This window comes from Mesoplodon mirus (assembly GCF_964341445.2).
Source record: "Mesoplodon mirus genome assembly, chromosome: 6".
In the NCBI taxonomy this organism is placed as follows: Eukaryota; Metazoa; Chordata; class Mammalia; order Artiodactyla; family Ziphiidae; genus Mesoplodon; species Mesoplodon mirus.
In genome coordinates this window covers 55,542,422-55,568,283 of record NC_138982.1, presented here as the reverse complement: position 1 = coordinate 55,568,283, position 25,862 = coordinate 55,542,422, and the positions used below count along the sequence as shown (strand labels likewise).

The 25,862-nt window shown below is 34.0% G+C and overlaps 1 protein-coding gene across 4 annotated transcripts in view; it reads left to right on the top strand.

Annotated features, from left to right (window-relative positions):
• NAALADL2 (N-acetylated alpha-linked acidic dipeptidase like 2) overlaps positions 1-25,862 on the top strand; it is a 1,538,215-nt gene that overhangs the window by 58,154 nt on the left and 1,454,199 nt on the right. The window lies entirely within an intron of this gene.

The window sequence follows — 25,862 nt, the reverse complement described above, 5'->3', positions numbered from 1 at the left end:
TATTCATCTTATATTTATGTTAAAGTTTTTCCAGTCCTGCAACTTGTGTCAGTAGGGCCTGAAAGGAAGAGATTTTTCTTTGTTAACTGAATCGTCATGTTAATTCAATGTTACCATTTACTTTACACTTAGCTTAGAAGAGTCTTCCTTTAGAAAGCTTTCCCTCCCTTAGCCTACACTGTGTTTCTTACCCCCAACTCCGGTATGCTTCCTCCTTGGTCACGTTATGCCTTGAACACATCTCTGTATACCTCTATTATTGTACTTGCCACATCTTTTGAACATTAGCTTCATAAATGTCTGTCTTCCCCACTAGACCATGACCTCCTCTATGGTGGGGACTTGATCTTATTTAACTTTTTTCCTTATTACCTGGCACAGACTGCAACACTCAATACATATTTTTTAAATGAATAAATAATTCCATTTCCTGTTGATTGCTTGTGATAATGTTGAAAATTAGGGGACTTTGACTAAATATGTGACAATATATTTAATTCTAACATTTTTCAATATTAGAGTCTTTAATATCAAAAACTGAAAGATGAACCTGACAAAGAGTATTTTTGGAATGAAAATAAACAAAGGTTTTCAAATTAAACGTGTTAAATGCTTCAGGAGTAAATCAGTGAATCCTAACATTTTGGAAGCGTATCTCTTTTCTTTTTTATTCTTGACAACTTTATTGAGATATAATTGACATACAATAAAGTGCCTATATTTAACAGTCTGTGAAGTCTTGACACATGTATACACTGATGAAACCATCACCACAATATAATGAACATACCCATTAGGCCCCCAAATTTCCTCCTGCCTCTTTATAAGCCCTCCCTCCTGTCCAGGCCCTGACCCCAGTTCCCAGGCAGACATTGATCTGCTTTGTCATTATATATTTAGTTTTCATTTTCTATAGATTTATGTAAATGGATCATATAACATGTATTTTTTTTGCTTCTTTAAGCATAACTTTTGAGATTTATCATGTTGTATTAATCGTTTATTTCCTTTTTAGTTTAGTGACATTCCGTTGTATGGATATGCTACAATTTCTTTGTCTTGTCCCCTATTGAGAAACAGTTGACGTTTTCCAGGTTTTGACTCTTACAAATAAAATGGTTATGAACATTCTTATACAAGACTGTATATGGACCTGTGGATATCTAGGAATAGAATGGCTGGGTTGTATGGTAGGTACACGTTTAACATTTTAAGAAACTGTCAAAGTGGTAGTATCATTTGCGTTCCAATCAGCAGTGCAATGAGATTTCCAGGTCCATAGCATTCTTGCTAACCTTTGGTCAAGGTTTTAAATTTTAGCCATTCTAATAAGGGTATAGTGGTATATCTTTGTGGTTTTAATGTGCATTTCTCTAATGACTAATGATGTTGATTATCTTTTTATTTGCTTATTGCCATCCATATATATTCTTTGATGATGTTTTCAAATCTTTTGCCCAATTTTTAATTGGTTTTGTTGAGTCTTGAGAGTTCTTTATATTATTGAGATTCAAGGGCTCTTTATGCTTTTTAGATACAAATTCTTTATCAAATACGTGATTTGCAAATACATTTTCCTAATCTGTGGCCTGTCTTTTCATTCTCTTTAACAGTGTCTTTTGAATAGTAGAAGTTTTTAATTTGATGAGATCCAATTTGTCATTTTCCTTTTTTATGGATTATGCTTTTTCAGTATCATACTAAGAAATCTTTGTCTACGCCAAGCTCACAAAGGTTTTCTTTTATGTATTATTCTAAAAGTTTTAAGTTTTAAAAATTTAGATCTGTGATCCATTATGAGTAATCTTACATATGACTTAAGGCATGGATCAACTTTCTTTTTCTTTTGTTTGTTTGCATATTGATTTTCACTTGTTGCAGCATCAGTTGTTGAAAAAACTGTCCTTTTCCCACCCAGTTGTCTTCTTTCTTTTGTAAAAAAAAATCAATTGTCCATCTATGTCTCTTTTTGGAATGCCTATTTAATTCCATTGATCTGTTTGTCTCTGAGCCACCACTATTCTTCCTTGATTACTAACTGTATAATAAGTGTTTCAATCAGCCCTAGAAACAACACAAGTTGTTTTGATTATTCTGAATCCTTTGCATTTCTGCTTGAATTTTAGAATTAGTTTTCAAATTTCTACAAAAATCCTGCTGGAATTTTGTTTGGGATGTGTTGGATCTATGTATCAATTTTGGGAGAATTGACATCTTAATGCAATTGTATCCTCTGACCTGTGAACAAGTTATGTCTCTCTGTTTACATATATATTCCTTAATTGCTCTTAGCAGTGTTTTGTTGTTTTCGCTTCACAAGTCTTGTGCAGGTTTTGTCAGATTTACTCCTAAATATTTCGTGTTTTTATCCGTTTTTAAATGGTATTTTTTTCCTAAATTTGAATTTTTTGAGAAATCATTGCTAGTATGCAGAAATACAATTAATTTTTATGAATTGTATGTCAGTGTTGGATCTTACAACCTTGTAAACTCATTTATTTCTAGTAACTTCTTTGTAGATTCCATTGGATTATCTATATAGGTGATCATATTCTATACTTTACTAAGGCAGTTCTAGTTTTTCCTTCCCAATCTGAATGCCTGTTATTATTTTAAATTCCCTTTCCCCCAACACACACACACACACACACACACACACACACACACACACACACACACACACACCTACTCTGGCAAGAACCTTCAGAACTATGTTGTATGTAAATTGTGAGACCAGAAATCTTTATGTTGTTCCTGATCTTAGGTGGAAAACATTAATTCTTTCACCATTAATAAGATGTTAAATGGAGGGTTTTTGGTAATATTAGGGTAGGATGTTCCCTTCTATTCCTAGTGTGCTAAGAATTTTTATCATGAATGGATAAGGGATTTTGTCAAATGATTTTTCTGTATCCATTGAATTTTTTTCTTTTTTAGTCTGCTAATATGGTGAATTTTGTTAATTACTGTTTGAATGTTAAGCCAACCTTGCATTTTGAGATAAATCTCACTTGATCATTATATATTGTTAGATTCTATGGGCCAATATTTTGGTAATTTGTATCTTCTCTCTTTTTTTCCTCAGTCAGTCTGGCTAGAAGTTTATTTTTTTTTCTGATTATTTCAAATAATCAGTTTTTTTATTTCATTGAATTCTATTTTCTGTTTCTCTGATTTCTACTATATTATTTATTCTTTCATTTCTTTTACTTTAGTTTTAATTTTTTTTTTTGTTTTTAAAGGAGTTATTACATTTTTTAACTAAAGATTACTCATATGATAGATATCTGTGATCACATTCAGGTTTTTTTTTTCTTTGTTTAGTTTTATATTTTGTAGGTTAAGAAGAAAATTAGAGAAGCTTAAGGGAAAGTTACTTATTTCTCCTCTGGAGCAGAGTAGAAGACTTTAATGCATGCTTAAGCTAAGTGTTTTCCCTTCCATCCCTTTCCAATGCCAATGTGAAAGCCGCTGTTAATGAAATGCATTGTCTGATTTACAAAGTATACATGCTCTAAATTTCAAGTTTACCATGCTTTAAGAGCATTGGTCTAAATTAATATTTATTATTTTTGTTATAAAATAGTGTTAATTGATGTTAAATTTACATTCTTATAATTCTCTTAAGATATTTTTAACTGCTCAAAATTTTTCCTGGTATTCTAATAACATGAACTACTTCTACTTGAACAGCATCATATTCATTTAATAAATATATTTTGATAACCTATTAAAAACTGATACAGCATTTTTGATACATATTATTTGTGGTCATTAAATTATCTCAAATATTTTTTCTTATACTTTTCATTAGTCAATCATTTTTATTCCTAATATTAGTTATTGGCAGGTATATATATTATGTTTTACAATTTTGAGTGGGGGAGCCTGTTAATTGGAGAGAATAATAGTTTTTCCAACTTCTCAATGATATGTTATACTTTTTAAAGTGTGTTTCTGAGGCAAACATAACAGGCTTGATGTGAATAAAAAATAGTATTGGTATTTTTCATATGTTCAGAAAATGTTGACAGTGCAAGAAAGGTGGGGTGGTCCATTCTGAAGCAAGGGAAATAGGAAGGAGCTATTTGATTCTGCTTAGTCAGTCAGATTTTCAAAAGTTGAAGATAAAAGTTGTAGAGCAGTGAGGACATATAGGACATAAGGCTAATGTCTCCTACCCCCAAGTAGCATGACTCAGTACTATAACAGTACCCAAAATTTCTGCATTTACATAAGGATTTTTCAGATGCTACATGTAGTTCTTGATATTTTTTTTTTTTTTTAGGAAAACCTAACCATAAATTACCTGCTTATATTTTATATTTTATTATCTTAGTCAATGATTAAAAACAAAAGACAAAAAAAGAAGTTATCAAAGTCAACATTTATCTTAAGGGATGGACAGTGTTTATTTTTGGTGATTTGGTTCATTTACCTTACTGATTAAAATATATAATTGGGGGGCTTCCCTGGTGGCACAGTGGCTGAGAGTCCGCCTGCCGATGCAGGGGACATGGGTTCGTGCCCCGGTCTGGGAGGATCCTGCATGCCGTGGAGCGGCTGGGCCCGTGAGCCATGGCCACTGAGCCTGCACATCCAGAGCCTGTGCCCCGCAACGGGAGAGGCCACAACAGTGAGAGGCCCACGTACCCCCCCACACACACAAATATATATATATATATAATTGTTCAAACTCTGTTTTTTCTGATGATATTTATGGTCCTTCAAAATGCCTGTTTTGAATGTTAATTTAATAATTTGACTAAAACTAAAATGACTGGCTGAGGTTTGTACTTATTTCACTTATAATAGAAATGCTATTTTAAAAATAATGCAATTTTGAACAAATGAAAGTGTTTGGAAGTGGTAAACATTTTATTGGATTGTCATAGTATAAGAACGGCAAATTAATTTCCTTTAAAAATTTAGTAATTTTGCAAGAATTAAAAGGTTTACAAGTTTTGGCTAAGAATTTCCCTTTTTATTGGAATATAATGAATCATTTTTGCAATAGAACTTCTAATAAAATATTTATCAATCCATGTTTCCTAGGAGTTAATGCTAAGTCATTGTGTACCATCTTTTAATTTTCAATATTTTCTTTGGAAGAGTCAAATCAATATATATTTTTTTTTCGGTACGCGGGCCTCTCACTGTTGTGGCCTCTCCTGTTGCGGAGTACAGGCTCCAGACTCGCAGGCTCAGTGGCCATGGCTCACAGGCCCAGCCGCTCCACGGCATGTGGGATCTTCCCAGACCGGGACACGAACCTGTGTCCCCTGCATCGGCAGGCAGATTCTCAACCACTGCGCCACCAGGGAAGCCCAAATCAATAATTTTTGAAATATAAATAACCTTGACAGTATTTCTCAAAAGTAGGAAATTTTAATGGTAAGTTTCTCTGTAGCTTCTGCACCAAATGCTGCTACCTTAATGCATAGCAAATCTGAGCTAACTTTCCTTTTCTGTACTACCAGCTTTTATAGAGGAGCAAACCAAACTACTCCACTTTTTGGTTGAAATGGGACTTGATTGGTAGGACAAGAGTTGTGCTGATTCTAATCTTTGGAACATTGTCTTTATGTCTTCAGAGCATTAGAGAAATAAAGAAAGGAGAAATTCCCTCCTCTTTGACCTCCTCCTCTTCCCCCTCCTCCTCTTCCTTTCTTTCCCCCACGCCAGTGGCTGATAGAAAAAACAAATATCGACTATGTTGGCTTACAGTCTATTTGCTATTAATTAGTATCTATAATAGAAAAACATATTGACACAAAAATTCATTTAGGTACTATATTATATTTAAAAATGTTTTTATCATTGTTGTTTTGCTTTTATTATTTGTATTAAAATAACTTTATCTTAATCGTATTTCTTAAAACTCTAGCATGTGCTGTATATGGTACAGATTAATAAAGAAGATGCTATGTGATATCATTTTTGCTGATCCTCTTTTTTAAAAAGTTTTGATTAGAAGGCCCCTCTTTGCCTGAATGTAATGGTTAATATCATTTCTGCATATTATTCTGGAACTTCAGTTAAAGCAAAATGTTACTTTTTCTTAGCTTTTGCTGCAAAAGTATCTAGTCTGTGCAAATCTAGGGTACTGTAGTCACTCAGAAGAAGTTCTTTACTATGCAGCTATTCTGTCAATTTACATATCTTGCCAGTGATTGGACAAAAAAAAAATCAATTAAATTCCCATTTGTATCAAAGTTGTATTGTGAGGTAATCATAATATCCTATAGTGAAACAGTATGTAGTTTAGTTTTATCTAGGGGCCAAGATATTTTATTCCACATTAGATCCAAGCCCCCAAATTCAGATGTTCTGGGGGAGAGCAGCAATTTAATTTTCCTTTCAAATAATATGGGGATGATACACTGGGGATGACATACTTAGAAAACTTAGGGAAGTTACAAAACTTAATGGTTTCCTTAGCAAGTAGTTGCCCCTAGTTTGGTATTCCAACTTGATATTACCCTAGGTGCAATTGGGTGCTAATGGTCAAATCAAGATAAGGTAAGTCACTTGGTGTCTCAAGTGGCAATTCGTAGTTTTTTCAAGCTAGAGGAGACTGGTCTCTAAGTCTCCATTCTAACTACCTATTTAAACACTGTCTCCTGGGAATATTTCCAAACTCAAATTTGTTCTTGATTTGTTGTATCCTATATTATAATTTTTTTTTTTTCTTTTTTGTGGTATACGGGCCTCTCACTGTTGTGGCCTCTCCCATTGCGGAGCACAGGCTCCAGACGCTCAGGCTCAGTGGCCATGGCTCACGGGCCCAGCCTCTCTGCAGCATGTGGGACCTTCCCGGACCGGGGCACGAACCCGTGTCCCCTGCATCAGCCGGCGGACTCTCAACCACTGCGCTGCCAGGGAAGTCCTATTTTTTTTATTTTTAAAATGAGCTTTCCTCCTTTACTAAAGGTAGTGACAACTTACACTGATTTTGTGCTTACTATAAACTAGGTAGTAAGTAGCATGCTGAAAGCAGATTCTGAAAAAATATGGATGTAAGTGATCATCACTATACTACTGGAATTGGGGCTAGTCTTATGGAGATAAAGAAGGAGGAAGGATGCAACAAAAATAGCTGCCACCTACCTGAGACTGTCCATTCACGAATAGTAGTACAAGTCTATTTCCAATCTGTGCCATTGGATATCTCTATATAAAGAAGTATTTTCTAGATATAGAGAACAAAGTAGTTGTTACCAGTGGGGACAAGTAAGTGGGGAGCAATATAGGGGTAGGAGAAAAAAGGGTTATTATGGGATTATATGAAATGTGTGAAACTTAAAAATTGTGAAACACTATGGAGTTTAATGAGTTTTTCATTCAATAGAGAAAGAAGTTTTTTCCATTTACACATTGTCTTTAACCCCATCCAACCATCTCATGAAGACACAAAGTTGTCAAAAGGAAAATCAACCCAAACCATCTCCACTAATGAAATTATTTCCAAGGATATATATAAATTGGTCATAACATCAACTCTGTACACAAAAGGGACCACTTTAAAAAAAATTAAAATATGGTGTAGATCATTACTGTTATATTAAAGTCTGATTATGTATCCTCAGCTGATAACTTGTCCCAAATAGAGCTCCATTTTGTAACATAATATTATGGAACAATGGGTGAAATCCCTTTGTAAAAATTCTGCACTACTATCTCCATAATCTCTACTTCACTGAGTATCATCCAAGTGCAAAACTGAAAAATTATAACCTGCCAAGCATCAGTGGCAGAGTGAAATGAAAAAATTGTGAGCTAATAACAATGATGCCTCAAAAAAATTTCCTGGCCAATTTAACATTGCTTCATCCAAGGTCATTTCTCAGAGCTGATTATTATTAGTAATTTGCAGATGAGACTATGCTACCTCGGTCATGGTTAGTGAAGATCAAGAAAATGCCAGAGAAGGTTTAAGACTCAAGGTTATCTCTCTTTCTCAAATAAGATGCCAATAATAATTCCACTTTATTTTCTTAATACCTGGCAGAAAATAATTTTTAAAGAAAGGAAAATGAAAGCCTGTCTTATCTTCTACTAGGCATATAATGTTGCAACATAAAACACCAGAGGTAAAGATAAAAAAGGGATAATGTTTACTAAGTCCTTAAGTAGCATTCATTTGGGAAAGAAATCCTTGGGATATTTTCCTAGAATTTTAGTCTGATGCTTAAAAAAAAAAATTGTTGATTGAATTTTATATAGACATTGATTCTTATGACCACCTATAGTTCATTTTTAAACTTCTAGAAAACTTCCAAATTTACTTTCTCTTGCCCAGTTTGAAACTTGAAATTATATTATAAATAGTTCTTTAAAATAATTTTATTTTTATACATAAATAATTCAAATATAGACAAATATAAAAAAAGAAAATGAAGCATTTCCATAATTTTACCAATCACAAGTAACTTTTCTTGATCTTTTAGTGTATACTTTTCAGATCCGTGTGTGCATCTGTGTATATGTGGGTAGAGAAAAGAGATAGATGAGTAGAGGACATATTTTTAAAAATGAGCTCACAGAAGATATACTCATATTTTATCTAGCAACTTACCATGGACATCTTTCTTGCTTTTTTATTTATTTATTTTTATGAGTTCTTAATTTTGAAATTAGAAATATCACTGCATTATTTTTATTTTTTAATTGGGGTATAGTTGTTATATAATGTTTTGTTAGTTTCTACTGTACAGCAAACTGGATTTCCATGTGCTATACAGCAGGTTCTTATTAGTTATCTATTTTATACATATTAGTACATATATGTCAATCCCAATCTCCCAATTCATCCCCCCCCCCAACCCACTTTCCCCTCTTGGTGTCCATACGTTTGTTCTCTACATCTGTGTCTCTATTTCTGCCTTGCAAACCAATTCATCTGTACCATTTTTCTGGATTCCACATATATGCACTAATATATGATATTTGTTTTTCTCTTTCTGACATAGTTTACTCTGTATGACTGTCTCTGGGTACATCCACATCTCTACAAATTACCCAATTTCATTCCTTTTTATGGCTGAGTATATTCCAGTGTACATATGTACCACAACTTCTTTATCCATTTGTCTGCTGATGGACATTTAGGTTGCTTCCATGACCTAGCTATTGTACATAGTGCTGCAATGAATATTGGGGTGCATGTGTTTTTTAAATTATGGTTTTCTCTGGTATATGCCCAGTAGTGGGATTGCTGGGTCATATGGTATTTCTATTTTCAGTTTTTTAAGGAACATCCATACTGTTCTCCACAGTGGCTGTATCAATTTATATTCCCACCAATAGTGCAAAGAGGGTTTCCTTTACTCCACACCCTCTCCAGCATTTGTTGTTTGTAGATTTTCTGATGATGCCCATTCTAACTGGTGTGAGGTGATACCTCATTGTAGATTTGATTTGCATTTCTCTAATAATTAGTGATGTTGAGCAGCTTTTCATGTGCCTCTTGGCCATCTGTATGTCTTTGGAGAAATGTCTATTTACGTCTGCTGCCCATTTTTGGATTCAGTTATTTGTTTTCCTGATATTGAGCTGCATGAACTGTTTATATATTTTGTAGATTAATCCTTTCTCCATTGATTCGTTAGCAAATATTTTCTTCCATTGTGAGGATGGTCTTTTCATCTTATTTATAGTTTCTTTTGCTGTGTAAAAGCTTTGAAGTTTCATTAGGTCCCATTTGTTTATTTTTGTTTTTATTTCAATTACTCTAGGAGGTGGGTCCAAAAAGATCTTGCTGTGATTTATGTCAAAGAGTGTTCTTCCGGGCCTCCCTGGTGGCGCAGTGGTTGAGAGTCCGCCTGCCGATGCAGGGGATACGGGTTCGTGCCCCGGTCTGGGAGGATCCCATATGCCGCGGAGCGGCTGGGCCCGTGAGCCATGGCCGCTGGGCCTGCGCGTCCGGAGCCTGTGCTCCGCAGCGGGGGAGGCCACAGCAGTGAGAGGCCCGCATACCGCAAAAAGAAGAAAAAAAAAAAAAAAAAAAAAAAAAAAAGAGTGTTCTTCCTATGTTTATGTTTACCTCTAAGAGTTTTATAGTGTCTGGTCTTAACATTTAGGTCTGTAATCAATTTTGAGTTTATTTTTGTGTATGGTGTTAGGGAGTGTTCTAATTTCGTTCTTTTACACGTGGCTGTCCAGTTTTCCCAACACCACTTATTGAAGAGACTGTCTTTCTCCATTGTATATCCTTTCCACCTTTGTCATGAATTAGTTGACCATAGGTGTGTGGGTTTATCTCTGGGCTTTCTATCGTGTTCCATTGATATATATTGCTGTTTTTGTGCCAGTACCATATTGTCTTGATTACTATAGCTTTGTACTATAGTCTGAAGTCAGGGAGTCTGATTCCTCCAGCTCCATTTCTTTTTCTCAAGATTGCTTTGGCCATTCGGGGTCTTTTGTGTCTCCCCACAAATTTTAAGTTTTTTTCTGGTTTTGTAGAAAATGCCATTGGTAATTTGATAGGGATTGCAATGAATCTGTGGATTGCTTTGGGTAATATAGTCAATTTCACAATATTGATTCTTCTAATCCAAGAACATGGTATATCTCTCCATCTGTTTGTGTCATCTTTGATTGCATTCATCAGTGTCTTATAGTTTTCAGAGTACAGGTCTTTTACCTTCTTAGGTAGGTTTATTCCTAGGTATTCTATTCTTTTTGTTGCATTGGTGAATGGGACTGTCTCCTTAATTTCTCTTTCTGATCTTATGTTGTTAGTGTATAGGAATGCAAGAGATTTCTGTGCATTCATTTCATATCCTGCAACTTTACCAAATTCATTGATTAGCTCTAGTAGTCTTCTGGTGACATCTTTAGGATTCTCTATGTATAGTATCATGTCATCTGCAAACAGTGACTGTTTTACTTCTTCTTTTCCAATTTGTATTCCTTTTATTGCTTTTTCTTCTCTGATTGCCATGGCTAGGACTTCCAAAACTATGTTGAATAAAGTTGGTGAGAGTGGACATCCTTGTCTTGTTCCTCATCTTAGAGGAAATGCTTTCAGTTTTTCACCATTGAGAATGATGTTTTTTGTAGGTTTGTCATATATGCCCTTTATTATGTTTAGGTAGGTTCCCCCAATGCCCATTTTCTGGAGAGTTTTTTTTTTTTTTATCATAAATGTGTCTTGAATTTTGTCAAAGCTTTTTCTGCATCTATTGAGATGATCATATGGTTTTTATTCTTCAATTTGTTAATTTGGTTTATCACATTGATTGAATTGTGTATATTGAAGAATCCTTCCATCCCTGGGATAAATCCCACTTGATCATGGTGTATGATCCTTTTAATGTGTTGTTCGATTCTGTTTGCTAGTATTTTGTTGAGGATTTTGCATCTATATTCCTCAGTGATATTGGTCTGTAATTTTCTTTTTCTGTAGTATCTTTGTCTGGTTTTTGTATCAGGGTTATGGTAGCCTTGTAGAATGAGTTTGGGAGTATTCCCTCCTGTGCAATTTTTTGGAAGAGCTTGAGAAGGATGGGTGTTAGCTCCTCTCTAAATGTTTAATAGAATTCATCTGTGCAGCAATCTGCTCTTGGACTTCTGTTTGTTGGAAGATTTTTTTTTTTTTTTTTTTGCCGTACATGGGACTTTCACTATTTTGGCCTCTCCTGTTGCAGAGCACACACTCCAGATGTGCAGGCTCAGTGGCCATGGCTCACGGGCCCAGCCGCTCTGCGGCATGTGGGATCTTTCCGGACTGGGGCACGAACCCGTGTCCCCTGCATCGGCAGGCTGACTCTCAACCACTGCGCCACCAGGGAAGCCCTGTTGGAAAATTTTTAATCACAGTTTCAATTTCATTACTTGTGATTGGTCTGTTAAATTTCTTCCTGGTTCAATCTTGGAAGGTTATACCTTTCTAAGAATTTGTCCATTTCTTCCAGGTTGTCCATTTTATTGGCATAGAGTTGCTTTTAGTAATCTCTTATGATGCTTTGTATTTCTGTGGTGTCCATTGTAACTTCTCCTTTTTCATTTCTAATTTTATTGGCTTAAGTCCTATCCCTCTTTTTCTTCATGAGTCTGGCTAATGGTTTATCAATTTTGTTTATCTTCTCAAAGAACCAGCTTTTAGTTTTATTGATCTTTGCTAATGTTTTCTTTGTTTCTATTGCATTTATTTTTCATCTGATCTTTATGATTTCTTTCCTTCTACTAACTTTGGGTTTTGTTTGTTCCTCTTTCTCTAGTTCTTTTAGGTGTAAGGTTAGATTGTTTATTTCAGATTTTTCTTGTTTCTTCAGGTAGGATTGTATTGCTATAAACTTCCCTCTTAGAATTGCTTTTGATGCATCCCATAGGTATTGGATTGTTGTCTGTTCATTGTCATTTGACTGTAGGTATTTTTTGGTTTCCTCTTTGATTTCTTCAGTGATATATTGGTTATTTAGTAATGTATTGTTTAGCCTCCATGTGTTCGTATTTTTTACTTTTTTTCCCCTGTAATTTATTTCTAATCTCATAGCGTTGTTGTCAGAAAAGGTGCTTGATATGATTTCAATTTTCTTAAATTTACTGAGGCTTAATTTGTGACCCAAGATGTGATCAATCCTAGAGAATGTTCCATGCGCACTTGAGAAGAAAGTGTAATCTGCTGTTTTTGGATGGAATGTCCTGTAAATATCAATTGAATCTATCTGGTCTATTGTGTCATTTAAAGCTTGTGTGTCTTTATTAATTTTCTGTTTGTATGATCATTCCATTGGTGTAAATTAGGTGTTAATGTCCCCCACTATTATTGTGTTACTGTTGATTTCCTGTTTTATAGCTGTTAGCATTTGCCTTATGTATTGAGGTGCTCCTATGTTGGGTACATATATATTTATAATTGTTATATCTTCTTCTTGGATTGATCCCTTGATCATTATGTAGTGTCCTTCGTTGTCTCTTGTAACATTCTTTATTTTAAAGTCTATTTTATCAGATATGAGTATAAGTACTATAGCTTTCTTTTGATTTCCATTTGCATGGAATACCTTTTTCCATTCTCTTACTTTCAGTCTGCATGTGTCCCTAGGTCAGAAGTTGGTCTCTTGTAGACATCATATATATGGGTCTTGTTTTTGTACCCATTCAGTCAGTCTGTGTCTTTTGGCTGGAGCATTTATTTCATTCACATTTATGGTAATTAGTGATATGTATGTTCCTATTACCATTTTCTTAATTGTTTTGGATTTGTTTTTGTAGGTCCTTTTCTTCTCTTGTGTTTCCTGATTAGAGAAGTTCCTTGGACATTTGTTGTAGAGCTGGTTTTGGTGGTGCTGAATTTTCTTAACATTTGCTTGTGTGTAAATCTTTTTATTTCTCCCTTGAATCTGAATGAGAACCTTGCTGGGTAGAGTATTCTTGTTTGTAGCTTCTTCCCTTTTATCACTTTAAATATATTGTGCCACTCCCTTCTGGCTTGCAGAATTTCTGCTGAGAAATCAGCTGTTAACCTTATGGGAGTTCCCTTGTATGTTATTTGCCATTTTTCCCTTGTTGCTTTTAATAATTTTTCTTTCTCTTTAATTTTTGTCAGTTTGATTAGTATGTGTCTCAGCGTGTTTCTCATTAGGTTTTTCCTGCCTGGGTCTCTCTGTTCTTCCTGGACTTGGGTGGTGCTTTCCTTTTTCATATTAGTGAAATTTTGGACTCTAATGTGTTCAAATATTTTCTCGGGTTCTTTTTCTCTCTCTTCTCTTTCTGGGACCCCTATAATGAGAATGTCGTTGCGTTTAATGTTGTCCCAGAGGTCTCTTAGGGTGTCTTCATTTTTTTTCATTGTGTTTTCTTTATTGGGTTCCATGGCAGTGAATTCCACCATTCTGCCTTCCAGGTCACTCCGTTCCTCTGCCTCAGTTATTCTGCTATTGATTCCTTCTAGTGTATTGTTTATTTCAGTTGTTTGTTCATATCTTTTTGTTTGTTCTTTAATTCTTGTTGGTCTTTGTTAAACATTTCTTGCATCTTCTAGATCCTTGCCTCCTTTTTTTTTTTTTTTTGAGTTGCTGAATCATCTTAACTATCATTATTCTGAATTCTTTTTCTGGAATGTTGCCTATCTCCACCTAATTTACTTGTTTTTCTGGTGTTTTACCTTTTTCCTTCATCTGGGATATAGTCTTCTGCCTTTTCGTTTTTTCTGTCTTTCTGTGATTGTGGTTTTCATTCTGCAGGCTGCAGAATTGTAGCTCTTCTTGTTTCTGCTGTCTGCCCTCTGGTGGATGAGTGGACATCTTTCTATGTCAATAATTATTGTTTTACATTTTCATTTTTAATGGCTTCATATTGTTGTTGGTAACATCTGGTATTTCTGAACATTGAGAATTACAGTTTTTCACCAATTAAATAATTCCAAAATAAAGACAACTTTCTACATTCATCAGATTATATTATAAAATAAATTTTAAAACTAAAAATGTTGGAAATTTAAACATTTGATACTTACTACAAAATGCTCTCTAGAAAGATGTAAGTATATACTTCTCCTAGCACCACATTCTTACAAGGGTCTTCTTTAATTAGATGGGTGAACTTTGATATCTCAGTGTTGTTTTTTTTGCATGTTTTTTTTTTATTAGTGATTTAAAATGTACAGTTGACCCTTGAACAACATGGGTTTGAACTGTCCAGGTCCACTTATACAAGGATTTTTTTTAGTAAATGTGTGCTGTAGTACTTCACCATCTGTGGTTGGTTAAACCACAGATGTGGAGCTGTAGCTATGGAAGACTGTAAAGTTATACATGAATTTCAATATAAATTATAGAAGCAGCTTCCCAACTTCTACAAAAAAAACCTGCTGATATTTTAATATTGATTTTGTGGAATAAATTTGGAGGCAACAATTTGGGGACAATGACCTTGTAACAGTATTGATGAACATGGTATGTATTTTTATTTATTTAAGTATTCTTTAACTTGTTTCAGCGAAGTTTGATAATTGACAGGGTACATGTTTTACAACATTAAAAATATTATCCCTAAGTATTTCATATTTTGATGTTATGAAGTGATAGTCTTAAAATTTTTAATTTCTAATTTTTGTTGCTAGTATATAAAATAGAATTGATTTATAGATATTGATTTTATCCTGTGTACTTGGTAAACTCATTTATTAGTTCTCATGGCTTTATGTGGTTTCCTCAGGATTTTCTGTATGAACATTTTTTCTGAAAAAAAGTTTTCCTTTCTTTCCAAACTGTATATCGTTTATTGCTTGTTTTTGCCTTATTTTACGAGTGTAGATGTCCAGTACAATATTGAATATATATGTGATAAAAGCAGATATCCTTTTTTGCTCCTGATATTAGAGGGAAAGTATTCAGTGTTTTCAGTATTTCACCATATAAGAATGATGTTAGCTGTAGGTTTTTCAGAGATGCTGTGTTAGTATGCTTGGGCTGCAATAACAGAATACCATAGACTGGGTGGCTTAAACAACAGAAATGTGTTTTCTCATAGTTCCTTAGGCTAGGAGTCCAAAATTAGGGTACTGTCAGGGTTGGTGTCTGGTGAGGGCTCTCTTCCTGACTTACAGATGGCTGCCTTCTTATTGTGTCCTCAGATCGCTTCTTCTCTGTGAGAGGTGAGGGAGAGAGAGACAGAGACAGAGACAGAGGGAGGGAGGGAGTGAGGGAGGGAGGGAGAACTTTCTGGTGTCTCTTCCTTTTTTATAAAGAAATTAGTCCTGTTGAGTTAGGGCTTCACTCCTATGACTTAATTTAATCTGAATCATCTCCTTAAAGGCTTTATCTCCAATATAGTCATATGAGCAGTTAGGGCTTCAACTCCAGATGAATTCTGTGGGGAAAAAATTCAGACCATAACAGATGTTCTATATCAGATTGAGGAGTTTCTTTATATTTCCAGGTAGCTTAAATATTTATTTTAAATAACTGTTAAATTTTGTGAAATGTTTTTTGGCATCTGTTGAGATGAGCATATGTTTTTTCTTTTCTTTTTATAGTATATTAATATGGGGAAACATATAATTCATTATTGGAATGTTAAACCCATCTTTCATTTACTTGCATGTTTTATATGCCTTTCATGTATAGCACTTTAAGTATTTGTTTATTATATGCATATAAGTATAATTTATATATTTTATATATTGGGGAATACAATTTGTTAAAAGTTTGTTAGGGATTTATTTTCATGTCTAAAAAGTTATAAGAGATATTGATCTGTAAGTTTCCTTTCTTGCAATGTCTTTGCTTGGTTTTGGATCAAGATGATGTTTACCTTATGCAAGTTGGGAAATTTTCCCTTATCTTCTATTTTATGAAAGAATTTATATAGAATCCATATTATTTTTTAAGTATTAATGTTAAATGTTTGATAGAATTCCCAGAGATGCTGTCTTGGCTTGAAAATTTCTTTTGGAAAGGTTTTAAACTTGAGTTTAATTTCTATCTTTGTTAAGGGCTATTTGGGCTATTTATTCCATGTTGAGTCACATCTTTCAAGGAATTTTTTGTTTCATCTAAGTTACTGAATTTATTGGCATAAGTTATTCCTCATATTCCTTCCTTATGCTTTTAATTTGTGTAAAATCTGAGTGATGTCCTTTCTGTCATTCCTGATATTGGTAATTTGTGTCATTTCCCATTTTCCTTGATCAATCTGTCTGGAGGTTTATCAGTTTTTTTCTTTTAAAAAAACAGTTTTTTTGGTTTCATTGATTTTTCTCTATATTTTGTGCATCTTCTATTTTATAGGTGTGTACTCTTACCTTTATTTTTTTTTAAATCAAGGGACAGAATTCTTTATTTTATTTATTTATTTGTTTGTTTGTTTGTTTGTTTGTTTATGGCTGAGTTGGGTCTTAGTTGCGGCACATGGGATCTTCACTGTTGCACCTGGGATCTTTCGTTGCAGCACACAGGCTCTTTGTTTCAGCACAAGGGTTTCTCTTTAGTTCTGGCATGTGGGCTTTCTCTCTCTAGTTGTGGTGCACAGGCTCCAGAGGGCATGGGATCTGTAGTTTGTGGTGTGTGGGCTCTCTAGTTGAGGCACGCAGGCTCAGTAGTTTTAGTGCACAGGCTTAGTTGCTCCACAGCATGTGGGATATTAGTTTCTTGACCAGGGATTGAACCTATGTCCCCGGCATTGGAAGGTGGATTCTTTACCACTGGACCACCAGGGAAGTCCCCTTTTATCTTTATTACTCCTTCTTTCCCTTTATTTTGGTTTACGGTCCTCTTTTTTAAAAATCTTTTTAGTTTTTTAAGGTGGAAGCTTAAGGAAGATGATGTAAGAGTTTCCTTTTTTTCTAATACAAGCAGTTAATGCTATAATTTTCTTTTTAAACACTGTTTTAGTTGCATTCACATATTGTGATATAAGGTGTTTTCATTTCTTTCAACTACAGTATTGGGTTGGCCAACAAGTTCATTGTTTTTTCCATAAGATGGCTCTAGTAGCAGTGCTTAGTTGTCTTTAAGTTCATTGGAACAATTATGTTAGATTGTTTTGTGACAGCTGTCATATCAGCATGCATTTTTAAAAAAATCAAAATTGGTGTAGCCATTTTAATATTGAAGATGGAAGAAAAAAAGCAACATTTTTGGCATATTAGGCTTTATTATTTCAAGAAAGGTAAAAATGCAACTGAAACGCAAAAAAAGATTTGTGCAGTGTATGGAGAAGGTGCTGTGACTGATCGAACATGTCAAAAGTGGTTTGCGAAGTTTCATGCTAGAGATTTCTTGCTGGATAATGCTCCACAGTCGGATAGACCAGTTGAAGTTGATAGTGATCAAATTGAGACATTAATTGAGAACAATCAACGTTATACCATGCGGGAGATAGCCAATATACTCAAAATATCCATATCAAGTGTTAAAAATCATTTGCACCAACTCGGTTGTTTCTTGCTTTGATATTTGGGTTCCACATAAGTTAAGTGAAAAAAATCTTCTTGACCATATTTCTGCATGTGATTCTCTACTTAAATGTAATAAAAAAAATCCATTTTTAAAACAAATTGTGACAGGTGATGAAAAATGGATACTGTAAAATATGTGGACTGGAAGAGATTGTAGGATAAGGGAAATGAACCACCACCAACCACACCAAAGGCTGGTCTTCCTCCAAAGAAGGTAATGTTATGTATATGGTGGGATTGGAAGGGAGTCCTCTACAATGAGCTCCTTCCAGAAAACCAAACGATTAATTCCAGCAAGTACTGCTCCCAATTAGATCAACTGAAAGTAGTACTCAACAAAAAGCATCTGAAATTAGTCAACTGACAACGTATAATCAGCATAATGTAAGACTGCATGTTTCTTTGATGACCAGACAAAAACTATTACAGCTTGGCTGGGAAGTTCTGATTCATCCAACATATTCACCAGATGTTGCACCTTCAGATTCCATTTATTTTGATCTTAACAAAATTCTCTTAATGGAAAAAATTTCAATTCCCTGAGAGACTGTAAAAGGTGCCTGGAACAGTTCTTTGCTCAAAAAGATAAAATATTTTGGGAGGATGGAATTATGAGGTTGCCTGAAAAATAGCAGAAGGTAGTGGAACAAAATGGTGAATGTGTTGTTCAATAAAGTTCTTGGTGAAAATGAAAAATGTGTCTTTTATTTTTACTTAAAAACCAAAGGAACTTTTTGGCCAACCCAATATTTCTTAATCCATCATGATTTTTTTTCCTTTGACCCATGTGTTATTTAGAAAAATGTTGGTTTCTAATATTTGGGATTTTCCATATATATATGTGTTACTGATTTCTTGTTTAATTCCATTGTGTTGAGAAAACATACTATGTATGATTCAGTCTTTTAAATTTGTTGAGATTTGTTTTATGACACAGAATATTGTCCATCTCGGTGATTGTTCCACATGAAGTTGAAAAAAATGTGGAATGTTCTCCAAATGTTAATTGAGTTAAGTCAATTGATTGTATCATTCAAGTCTTCTACATACTTATTGACATTTTCCTGTGCTTGTTCTATCAATTACTGAGAAAGGTATTTTGAAATCTCTCACTGTGAATGTGTATTTTTCTAGTTCTTTTAAAATTCTATCAGTTTTTATTTCATGTTTTTAAATGCATAAATATTTAGGAGTGTTATGTTGATGAACTGACCCCTTTATCCCTATGCAAATATCCTTTTTATCCTGATATTTTACATTACTCTCAGATCTGCTTTTCTGATGTTAATGTAGCCATTTCAGCTTTCTTTTTTATTAGGGTTTTCATGTCATTTCTTTTCCTATCTTTTTACTTTTAATCTATATGTCTTCATATTTAAAGTAATTTTGTTAGATAGTATATAGTGTTTTATTTAGTCTCTACCTTTTCATTAGATTATTCAGGCCATTTATATTCTATGTTCTTATTCCTGTGTTTGGGTTTAAGTCAACTGTCTTGATATTTGTTTTCTTTTCCCTGTATTTGTTTTTTGTTACTTTCCCCCTTTTTCTCTTTTCTTTTAGGAGAAATGAATATATTTTATGATTCCATTTTATATTCACTATTTTTTCCATCTGTGCCTTTTTGTTTTATTTGCTTAGTGGTTACTCCAAAGTCTACAACATGATTTTAACTTATCAGGTCACCATCAAATAATATTATGCCACTTCACGTAAGCATGTAAGAACCTTTTAACAACCTCCATTTTCCCCTCCCTTCCTTGTTTTTTTGCTTTTATTATTTTATCTCTCTGTATGTTATAAACTTTACAATAATGCACTATTATTTTTACCTTAAATTATTATCTTTTAAAATGATTAAGATGAGAAACACTTTATACCCTATAGTTACCATGTATTTACCATTTTCATAACTCTTCATCTTTTGTGCAAATTCCCATTTATATCACTTTATCTCTACCTCAAAAATGTCCTTTCATGTTTCTTATGTGCTGGCAAAGAATCCTTTTTTGTTGTTGTTTTATTTCAGTGCTTTAAAATTTCTACAGTTGTCTTCTGTCTTTCAGTTTCTGATGATAAGTTGGCTGTAAGTCTCATCTTTGTTCTTTTGTAGAGAATAAGCCTTTCTTTCCTCTGGCTGCTTTCACTAAGGCATGACCCACTGGAGTCTCCTCTGAATGTCCAGGTGTTCTTTGATTGTCTTTCTGTTCAGTGTGGTAGAAATCTTTCTCTCAAATACTATGAGCTCTGAAAAATGTTTACTCTACTGTTTTCCAGTGCTTCTTTCTCTGGCCTCAAGTGATTTCTACTCATATAGGGCAAATCAGTAGCCACCTAACTCCTGGAATGGACCTCATGCAGATATTTAGAGCTTTCTCTATCTGTGCAGTAGTGGTATCCTTGGTATTCTTTCCCATTGATTCAAGCTCCCTTGGTCTTTCCAAACTCCGATCTCTATCTCCCCAACTCAGTGAGGTAGCCATGGTCTCTTTGGCTTCTTTCTTCCAGGCTACCTCTTGGAAACTGCCTCCAAGCACAAACTGGGGCAGTCATAAGGCTCATCTTTATTGTTTCCTTTCTCTCAGAAGTCACAGCATTACTTGTTTTTCAATGTCTGAAAACAGTGTTTTCATATATTTATTCTGGTTTTCTTTTTGTTTAAGGTAATATGTCTTATTTCTGCTACTTCATCTTTATTGAAGTGGAAGCATACAATTTCTTTGAACACAGATTACCAGTGTCAGAATATAAGTTTGAATTCCAATGATAGGCTGATATCTTATATACCTCCATCTGTTTCTAGATTATTCATTCTGTTACAAGTATCTACCTGCTTATTTATTTATTTACTTACTTACTTTCTTATGGGTCACCAATGCCACACCAATTTAATTATTTTATTCATTTAAAAAAACATTTTTTTAATTGTAGTTGATTTTAAAATTATATAATTGACATGTTTTCAATTTCATGTAAATTTTAATATTCCATAGGGGCTTTGTTTTAATATTGGTAAGATCATTTGCAAAGGTGGGTGAAAGAAGTGTTTCACATTGTCAATATTGTTTTCTGTAAGCTCTTGTTTTTATTGAATAAAATTCAGTTTAGTTATCTTCTTGTCATCTTGTGCTTCCTAAATTTACACTCTACAGTGTTGACCCAGATGTAAAACTCAGCTCTGTTTATGAAATCCATTCACAAAAAGCATATGAAATTATATTTTACTAAATATCTGGGTTTGGAGGGACAGCATTGAGATGTAGTAATACAAACAATTTCACATAAAACATGAGATATCCCTGTTTTTAAAAGTCCTTTTGTTACCCCAAAATCAGAGTTTTATTTTACCACTTTCTTCAGCCCTATGCCTACCTGAGTCTTATGGGTGTCTTTTCTTTATCTAATTCCTTTACTTCTTAGCTTTCTTCTCTCTACCTACCCACCTTTGAGATTCTGATTATTTCTAGTGCAAAGAAATTTAGCTACCTCTTTACCTGTATTGGAACCTATTGTACTAGACCTTCTGTTCCTACTTTCACCCTAACTGAAACATCAATTTTTTTTTTTTTTACTAAATTCTGCTGCCTACTGTTAAGATAATGAATTTTTCACCCCACTACATTTATGAAATAATGCTCTATATTTTTGAATTTTGTATTTCTATTTTAATTTTCAAAAGTGAAGATGTATATTATTCCAGGAGATTTGATGGCTGTGGAGGCACTCCAGGTGCTACTATCTTAAGAATAGTCTTGAGCAATATAATGATAATTACCAGTATATAAGTTTCATAAGAGAAAGACAGTCATGTGAATAGCCAGATGAAAAATATCTGCAATATATAATCAACTGTAATATAATGTTTCCAATTCAAGATATCTAACATGAAATGCATCTATTCATTTATACCCATGGATTTAATTGAGGATTATCTACATTCTTACTTGTTGGACTATTAATAGAATTTATTAGTTACTAAATAGTTATTAAATAATATTTTTAGGGAAATAAAAGTGAGTTATACACATGAAGAGATTAAATTATCTATATGTTATTGGTCCTTTTTCAAATTTGATACTCTTTTTTTCATAAAACAGTATGTGTGCTTCCATGTTATTGTTTATTATTTCTTCAAAATTATATAAATGTTCTTATATTGGTTTTTGATCATATGTATGTTTTATTATCAACTTCTGGAAAAAATAAAGTCAATTTGAAAAATAACAGTACTGCCTTTTACTCAGTAACATTACTCTTTTATTGATTTCTGCTCCCAAAAGAATTGTATGTCATCATTTGTAAATACTACACTAGGTACTATGAATCTAGTGTACCAAGTACTTAGAAGCTAGTGCTTCCAAGGGTAGTAATAACTAGTTGAGGCCATAGAGTATTCACCTGTGACATTAATTATAAAGAATGTTTACAGTTAGTTCATATTTAATATTCAAAATATTGATAGATTTCAGATATAAAGCAATGACACTAAGGGAGCAATGAGAATGAAGCACTATAAGTCAGGAAGGCATCATGAGGTGAGTTTCGAATAAGTCCTAAATATAAGGAAAACAGCATTTCAGAAACCGTATATCAGGTGGGGAAGAAAGTAATTCTCTAAGGCATAAAGATGATAACACAGTAAAAGCAAAGGATAGCCCTTTACTTTTGGGTTCATGCCCATTATTTGTTTATAACTTGTAACTGTTAAAAATGCAGGTTTGGAGTCAAATATTGCTTCAAATTCTGAACCACCATATACTCGTTATGTGTTCTTAAGCAAGCTTCATTTTTCTCATCTTTAAAATGGGAACAAAATTAATCTACATTAAGGATAAAATAAAATGTTGCATCAAAAATGTTTTACACAGAGATAGCCTCGTCTACCAGACGGTAGACAGCAGCAGAAGAAAGAACTACAATACTGCAGCCTGTGGAAGGAAACCACATTCACAAAAAGATAGACAAAACGAAAAGGTAGAGGACTATGTACCAGATGAAGGAAGAAGATAAAACACCAGAAAAACAATTAACTGAAGTGAAGATACGCAACCTTCCAGAAAAAGAATTCAGAATAATGATAGTGAAGATGATTCAGGAACTCAGAAAAAGAATGGAGGCAAGGATCTAGAAGATGCAAGAAATGTTTAACAAAGACCTACAAGAATTAAAGAACAAACAAACAAAGATGAACAAAAATAACTGAAATGAAAACTACACTAGCAGGAATCAATAGCAGAATAACTGAGGCAGAAGAACAGATAAGTGACCTGGAAGACAGAATGGTGGAATTCACTGTCATGGAACACAATAAAGAAAAAAGAACGAAAAGAAATGAAGACAGTCTAAGAGACCTCTGGGACAACATTAAACGCAACAACATTCTCATTATAGGGGTCCCAGAAGAAGAGAGAGAGAAAGGACCCGAAAAAAACATTTGAAGAGTTTATAGTTGAAAATTTCCTTAACATGGGAGAGGAAATAGCCACTGAAGTCCAGGAAGTGCAGAGAGTCCCAGACAGGACAAACCTAATGAGAAACACACTGAGACACATAGTAATCAAATTGACAAAAATTAAAGGCAAAGAAAAATTATTAAAAGCAACAAGGGAAAATTGACAAATAACATACAAGGGAACTCCCATAAGGTTAAGAGCTGACTTCTCAGCAGAAACTCTACAAGCCGGAAGGAAGTGGCAGGACATATTTAAAGTGCTGAAAGAGAAGAAACTACAACCAAGATTAGTCTACCCAGCAAGGATCTCATTCACATCCAATGGAGAAATCGAAAGCTTTACATACAATCAAAAGCTTAGAAAATTCAGCACCACCAAACCAGCTCTACAACAAATGCTAAATAAACTTCTCTAAGCAGGAAATGCAAGAGAAGAAAAGGACCTACAAAAACAAATCCAAAACAATTAAGAAAATGGTAATAGGAACGTACATATTTATAATTACCTTAAATGTGAATGGACTAAATGCTCCAACCAAAAGACACAGGCTCGCTGAATGGATACAAAAACAAGACCCATATGTATGCTGTCTACAAGAGACCCACTTCAGACCTAGGGACACATGCAGACTGAAAGTGAGGGAAGGGAAAAAGATATTCCATGCAAATGGAAATCAGAAGAAAGCTAGAGTAACAATACTCGTATCTGATAAAATAGACTTTAAAATAAAGAATTTTACAAGAGACAAGGGAGGACACTACATAATGATCAAGGGATCAATCCAAGAAGAATATATAACAATTATAAATATATATGCACGAAACATAGGAGCACCTCAATACATAAGGCAAATGCTAACAGCTATAAAAGATGAAATCGACATTAAAACAATAATAGTTTGGGGAACTTCCCTGGTTGCTCAGTGGTTAAGAATCTTCCTGCCAATGCAGGTGACATGGGTGCGAGCAGTGGTCCGGGAATACTCCACATGCCACAGAGTAACTAAGCCCATGTGCCACAGCCACTGAGCCTGCATGCTACAACTACTGAAGCGTGCAGAGCCCGTGCTCCACAACAAGAGAAGCCACTGCAATGAGAAGCCCAGACACTGCAACAAAGAGTAGCCCCCACTTGCCACAACTAGAGAAAAACCTGCACGCAGCAAAGAAGATAAAATGCAGCCAAAATAATAATAATAATAAATAAATAAAATAATTGTGAGGAAATTTAACACCTCACTTACACCAATGGACAGGTCATTGAGACATAAAATTACTAAGGAAACACAAGCTTTAAATGACACAATAGACCAGATATATTTAATTGATATTTATCAGTTATTCCATCTGAAAACAGCAGATTACACTTTCTTCTCAAGTGCACATGGAACATTCTCCAGGATCACATCTTGGGTCACAAATCAAGACTCAGTAAAATTAAGAAAATTGAATTCATATCACACATCTTTTCCAACCACAGCGCTATGAGATTAGAAATCAATTACAGGAAAAAACCGTAAGAAACACAAACACATGGAGGCTAAACAATATGTTAAAATAACCAAGAGATCACTGACGAAATCAAAGAGGAAATTCTAAAAAAAACCTAGAGTCAAATGACAACGAAAACATGATGATCCAAAACCTGTGGGATGCAGCAAAAGCAGTTCTAAGAGGGAAGTTTATAACAATACAAGCATACCTCAAGAAACAAGTAAAATCTCAAACAAGCTAACCCTACACCTAAAGGAACTAGAGAAAGAAGAACAAACAAAACCCAAAGTTAGTAGAAAGAAATAAATCATAAAGATCAGAGCAGAAATAAATGAGATAGAAGGAAAGAAAACAATAGAAAAGATCAGTTAAACTAAAATCTGGTTCTTTGAGAAGATAAAATTGATAAACCTTTAGCCAGCCTCATGAAGAAAAAGAGGGAGAGAACTCAAACTAATAAAATTAGAAATGAAAAAGGAGAAGTTATAACAGACACTGCAGCAATACAAAGCATCCTAAGAGACCAGTACAAGCAACTCTATGCCAACAAAATGGATAACATGGAAGAAATGGACAAATTCTTAGAAATGTATAACCATGACCGAACCAGGAAGAAATAGAAAATATGAACAGACCAATCACAAGTAAAAAAATTGAAACTGTGATTAAAAATCGTCCAACAAACAAAAGTCCAAGACCACATGTCTTCACAGGTGAATTATATCATTTAGAGAAGAACTAACACCCATCTTTCTCAAACTCTTCCAAAAAATTGCAGAGGAAGGAACACTCCCAAACTCATTCTATGAGGCCACCATCACCCAGACAACAAAAGAAAAAGATACTACAAAAAAAGAAAAAGACTAATATTAGTGATGAATATAGGTGCAAAAATCCTCAACAAAACGCTAGCAAACAGAATCGAACAACACATTAAAAGGATCATACACCATGATGAATTGGGATTTATCCCAGGAATGCAAGGATTCCTCAATATATGCAAAT